The 6,260-nt window shown below is 39.3% G+C and overlaps 1 protein-coding gene and 1 long non-coding RNA gene across 7 annotated transcripts in view; one reads left to right on the top strand and one right to left on the bottom strand.

Annotated features, from left to right (window-relative positions):
* Positions 1-309: 309 nt before the first annotated feature.
* Positions 310-1,083, bottom strand: LOC122832121. The gene is made up of 2 exons (XR_006370798.1): positions 948-1,083; positions 310-881 (listed from the first exon to the last, which is right to left on the bottom strand). It is a non-coding gene; the product is annotated as an uncharacterized LOC122832121 (long non-coding RNA).
* Positions 793-6,260, top strand: part of LOC122832119 (CD166 antigen homolog) — a 115,983-nt gene continuing 110,515 nt past the window's right edge. For 5 of the 6 annotated variants that reach the window (XM_044118557.1, XM_044118554.1, XM_044118555.1 and 2 more), the window contains exon 1: positions 802-896. The gene's annotated coding sequence lies outside the window, so the exon portion shown is untranslated. Of the gene's footprint in view, positions 897-6,260 lie in introns of all 6 variants that reach the window. The other variant, XM_044118553.1, reaches the window with a different exon arrangement.

Here is a 6,260-nt window from a genome sequence, read left to right as displayed (position 1 = left end):
TAGGTGAAGTTCCATTTATAGCCACCAGGTGACATCGGGACATCCAGGAGGATTTAATATGGGAAATTTGGGAAGATTTAGGCCATTATTAAAATGATGTAGGCCATTATTTTGGGAAGTTGACAAAATATCAAACTCCACATTCCACCTGTTTGTTGACACTGGACTCAATTATACACTATTTACAATAAGTAAGCACAATACGGAAAAATGTCAGTATTGTGAAGAATTTCAAAATATAGATACGATTTTAGTATGTTGGAGATATGAGACAGAAAACAGGTTAATGTTGCGGGAATTTAGAAAAAATAAAGAAACATTTAATTTAATCATTATACTACAGGAAAATTCAGAAAGTATAAAAATTCAAATAGCAATTAGGTTTTTATGGAGAACAAAGTCGATTAACAAAATATCGTCAGATATTAACCGTGTAAAATAAACATTGAGCCACACTCCATACCAGTAGGTGGCGGTAATCCACCAATCTTTTCTTGCTAATCGCCAGTAAAACTTTAGTGGAGTCTCCTCATGTCCGAACAGACGCGTTCAACTCGGCTAGAACCGAACCAGACATTAACCAGCTGGAGTTAGACTTTGACAATGGACAAGGAGCGTCCAAGAGCTTAAATTTGGGGAGAATGAGAACCGTGAGCTGGACTCCAAGTGTTTTAAAACTCAATAATCCAGCAGGTGGTCAGGTAAGACTTTACTCTGCATTTCTCTGGGAAGATACAAAAAAACAGAAGACTCATTTCTACCCGTTTGGTCGACCGTCAGATGTTGAGGGGGTTGTCACAATATGAATCCAACCAGACGATGGGTAGCTTGTTCGCAGGTGTGAGAGCAACCATCTCAAATCCATTGCTCCAACCCTTTTCCTGAGGAAGCAGAAGGTAAGCAACACAGTCGCTCCAAAACATGACAAAGACTAGTATTTTAAATACCTGTATTGATCTTTTGGATATTAGTTTACTGTTCTTACCTTAGTTTGGAGTTTTTGAGGTTATCGTGATTTATTTCTTCCGACATTTTTGTTGATTCCCTATTGTGTCGTCAACTTCCCTCGGTTGCTTCTAGTCAGTTAATGGACCTTACCAAGCTCCGCCCACAACCGACCCACGTGACCGCAAGTCTCACAAGCAAAGCCTCTAGCGCATTGTTTCTATGTAAACATGACTCCATTAGTGCATAATTTCTACCTGATTTTCACAATATATCAGCTACTACAATGGACAGAGGAAATAACAAGTTCATGTCATCATCTGGGAGGAGGTTACTGGTTTCTCAGTCACAAGCTGGTTGCAAACCTGAGGCCAGCAGGTGTCAGTCGGTCAGTTATGGTAGATCTGAAATTTGGTTTGATGACCTCAATATGAGAAGCTACAGACTGATAAGAGGAACCAAAGAGCTCTGTTACGGTAAAGAAGCCATTTGTTTGTTAAAAGTTTATGAAATCTATTTGTTCTATTTGATGTTTGTTATGAATGACGTTAATCACAAACAAACAGGGTAATTAGTCCAACGTTTAGAAACCACAGCGGCTGTAATGAGCCACAGCAAAGGTAAACAAAGGTAAAATAACCCGAACAGGTGATCAACTCAAAACCATTCGTACCTTTTTAGTCTAGTCTCTCTTTGTAGTTTAAGCACACTTGTTACCGTATCAACCGCCTGCGCCCCGCAAGACGAGCAAAGATTACGTTAAAAACATAACATCCAGTCCGTTACGATATCAAGTTTCCAGGCTTGATATTTATTTCTCGATTATTAATCAGCGCTTCCCTGAACACAGCGATGGTTGATTTACTAGCTGTACTTGGTGCTAGAGAGGCTAACACGAGTAACAATTTAGTCCAAAGCCTTTTCTGCTAAAATAAAATCTTTAGTGTGTGTCAGATACAGTACACGTTGCATATTGATCTGTTTAGCTAACATAAGACTGTGTAGCAGACAGGCTTCAAGGTGTAGACGTTGTATCAGAACTGCTATTATGCTGTACTTAGCTAACGAGAAGCTAGTGTTTGTGAGACTGCCACCCACGTGACCACGTAGAAAGAGCATCAGCCAATGAAAAGCGGCCCCTCTGGTAAGGTCCATTAGTCTCACCTGGTACCATCCCATAACTTCTCCCGTTGCAGAATTTTTTTCATACTTCCTTCCGTTCTTTCTTCTTCTTCTCTTATGGCAGTTGGCAATCAATGTTTAGATGTGCATTACTGCCATCTACTGGAACGAAGTGTGCACTACATTCGGTTGTTTGGTCTTTTTGTCTTTGTAAATTTTGGGTTCTTTTCATCGAACCTCCTCAATATGCGTTGGTCAAAATCAATGTGTGCTGTTGAATGTAACTTCTCAACATCCTGTTTCATTGACTTTTATTTCTTTGTAGGCCTAGCAAAAATAGAGGTTTATAAATGTGTTTATGTATAAATGAAAATTCAGGACTTTATTTCCCTGTAAGACGTGTACATACTGGGTGTTTGTTCAGTCAGCGTTAGTCCAGAAAGATCAGCTTGGTGACAACTGAATAAAATAAGACAAAATATGGTTCAAATATTAATGCCACTGGGCTTCTGGCAGGTCTTTAGGCTGCCAATACTGGAGGGGAAAAGAGAAAGAAAGAAAGAAAAAAAACCCAGACTCACACAGCTGGTGGTTTCTTTTCCCAAATGTGACCTTCAGCAGGCGCCGGGGCAGTTGTTAGTCGTGGAGGGTCCCTGGATGAGAAACAGCTTCTCCTGAGGCCAAAATAGTGTATGCCTCTCAGTGGGTTGGGAGTGAGTTACAGCCTCAAGCAGAGAACATGTCCTTTAGAGTCTTGCTCACAAGCGCCAGAATAAAGCAGGTGATTCACAAGTGGACGGGATGCAGCAGTGATGTGCATAAGGTATGAGATCATGTTGAGCCAGGAGGAAAAACATTCCGTCCAGCCATCGATCTACGTTGAAGCCTTCATATATCATTGTTACCTTGAGTGAATAAGTAAGCAAAAAGAGGATAAATGGGTTTAGTCCTTTTGCTCCCGGACCCGGGAGGACATCTGGATGCCACTGTGACCCAACCCCTGATGAACTGCTGAGAACCGACTGATGGGAGAATAATTGGTGCTTTCAGACGTTGCACAATTGCATCGGCTGTCTGGCAACATTAGAGCTGCAAGTGTGCAACTTTTATAAAAAGTGTTTGTTTTTTTCCCCCCCCCACATTCTTTAAAACTGTCACAATGTTGAGACAGTACAGCATGAAACAGATAATCTGTGGAAGAACATCAAAACAAAAACAACTTCACTTTTTCAATACCTTCATAGTGATCATCATAAATTTCTGCCAGTTAATTTTGGGTTTATCGCCCAGACCCACGTTGAAGTCTTTTTAAAAAAATAAAATCTTCTGTTACAACATGAGTAACAGAACTAAGTTTGCTCTTTATTTTACTTCTCTCTTCTATTTATCTTCTTCTGATGGTCCTAAAACAAATTATTTTTACAAAATGATTTGTTTTGCAGAGCCAATGCATGGAGAAGCTGTTTTTACCCAGCAATTTGCTAACCTTTTGCCGTTTTCCCTCTTGCTCTCGCATTTGTCCTGAAGGGACCCAGCATTCACAAAATAATTACTGTAATTTGCAAACTAATTTGCATTAACTAGCTGTGCAGCGACCAAACACCACAATGTGTCTCGGAAACCTGGGAGATGTTTGGAGGTTAACTTAAGTTTATTGTATCAGAATGTACCGGCGTCATTACGTGTCGATTTTCTTTTCCTTCTTTCTATAACTGTAGGCTACAATATGTGTTCTCAGCCGCATTGCTCCAAATATTTAAACGAAGCATGCAGCAAGTCTTGACAAATTCAGCCAAGAATGCAGGAAGCACGACTTGAAAAGTGGGGAAAGCGTTAAGCGAGGTTAAGATGAGAGGGACGTGATGGAGGCGAGTGCAAAAATATCAAATGCAAATTGTTGCTTTGATCACAAAACACCTAACAGAGAGAGCTAAACATCACAGACTTAATGATGTACGAGAAGTGTAATTTTGCTTTAAAGAGTGCTGGTTGGTTTTCACTTGAGTATGCTGTTTTGCACCGAGGGTGTCAGTCTGTCTGTGCCCTGCAGCCTCGAAACAACACCGGTGACTTTTAATTGGTCTCCGTGTCATGGAATCAGAATGCACAGACTGCTCTCAGCCCTTTAATTCTCCTCTGGTTTGAAGGAGCCAGAAAAAAGAAATCTAAGAAGTTTCATTTTTCATGAACTCGTGGCAGGTTTAAAGAAACCGAGATTAGATGTAAATGAGTGAGGTTGGGGGGTGAATGAGTCATGGCAGATATTTCTTTTTCTGACTTCAGAAACTTTTGGCTCATAATATTTCAAAGGCCTTGTAATCACCACGGCGAGGATTGTTTTGTTTTTTTATTATTATTATAATTTTTTACTGAGGACTAAAGGGTTAACTGAAGCCTGAAGGGTAAAACTTTTGCACGATCTTGCAAATGTTTGGTGGGATTTCCACGAACTTGAGCAAGGACCTCGAACCGTATAATTGCCATCAATAAATGGAGTTCTTGTAGTCTGTTTGAGTGATTATTAGTGATTTAAAGGTGAATTTTTTTCATGCACAAAAGCTCAAATATAAATCTGTGATGTAATTTATTAAAATTTAAATATAAGACAATTATATGTTGAGGTGTTAGAAAATACAATTTCAAAAGAGGATTCAATTAAGCGAAACACAAAGCTATGTATTAAGAATATTAGATTGCTGCGTATTAAATTTGGCCTCCTACTTCTTTACCTAATTTTAATTAAACCATATTGGAAAAAAATTGACCATGAACAGCCAGTTTAGGATAAAAAAAAAAAAAATCTAAGTGTCTTTGAAGGCAAGTTCACACACTGAATTCAAGATATTCTGCTTCAGGATTTTGTGATATAAGAGCAGAATTTATGTTTGCGTTCTGACTGTTATGGTTTTCCCAAAATTATATTGTATCTTCTAGATTTTATTTTATTTTTATTTTTTATTTTTTGGACAAATTAGATGACTTGGATCAGTGCATCATGTTACTTTTTGAAATCTTTTCATCTACCTCGCATTGCCAGTTTCTATTTTTGTAACATGTTGCTTCTACGGGCCGGACGGTAATCAGGTGTGGTGAGCGAAACTAAAACAGAATTATAGTTTCAGTTTCACTTCTGTTTTAGCAAAATTAAGACAGAATTATGGTGAATCCATGTAAGACCTTCTAGAAAAGTTTTACAGAATTTTCAAATTATTCTGTAGGTTAACGTTTGGCCTTTGATTTTTTAATTTTTTTTTTAAATTTTTGCTTAGGATCTGTTTGTGGTCGACTCAAGAAACCAGGGATATGTGAGTCAGGAAAATGTGCTGAATGGATTTTGTTTTGCCCTGACGGCGAGGGAAAATGGAGGTCTCCCCGATCTGAAATGGAGAGGACGTCAGATGTCAGGGTTCGGAAAGCGCGAGCTAGCTGACCTCTGACCCTTTACAAGAAGCATGCGGCTTGTTGACACAAGAAACGGTGGGAAACGGAGCCCGGAGGTAATGGGAGGGCCTCAGTGGTTAAAACATGTCACGGAGCAGACATTGCACCTCCGGGAAAGGAGATTTAGCAGCGTTAATGCAACATGACTTTCATACAAAAAAAAAGTAAAAATTGTCGGGTTCTGACATGTTTTATGTTTCTGTGGAATTGGACCGGCTCTAGCCAGGGTCACATCATTTCTGTTCATATAACAAACGGAGCAGGCAGCATGTAAACAGCCGAGACTGAAAACAAAGCCCCGATTCTCACAATTATCTTTGGGGAAAAAAAATTCCTTAGAAGTGTAAATCTGGGAAAACCACTTGGCGAGTCCTTCTACGTCTGTCAAAGGAGGCAGGTTTAAAGAAACCAAGATTTTAGAAGTTGGAGAAGTCTTCTTTTAAAGCTTCCCTCCTCAGATGTATTTTAGGAAGCATAAAGTCACAAATGTAAGGTGTCGTTCCCATTATCCCAGAAGAAAAGATGAAAATCAATTTTTTATTTTGATTTTTTTTTGTTAAATAAAGCCCACAAAATTTTCTGACGCACTGCAAAACCCGTAGCGTTTTCATTTCTCCACTTCACACCACTCGTGGCGCACCGGAATTGGTTTCTTTGTTTGTAGACGGTTTAAGTCCGCGCAGACGGCGAACACAAAGACTCATCGGCATGTAATTGTGCAAACAGCCTTCTAGTTTCAAACTCATCACTGT

The sequence above is a fragment of the Gambusia affinis genome, linkage group LG06 (genome assembly GCF_019740435.1).
Source record: "Gambusia affinis linkage group LG06, SWU_Gaff_1.0, whole genome shotgun sequence".
Taxonomy (NCBI): Eukaryota; Metazoa; Chordata; class Actinopteri; order Cyprinodontiformes; family Poeciliidae; genus Gambusia; species Gambusia affinis.
The sequence above is the reverse complement of the archived record's forward strand: the minus strand, read 5'-3'. Positions and strand labels throughout refer to the sequence as shown.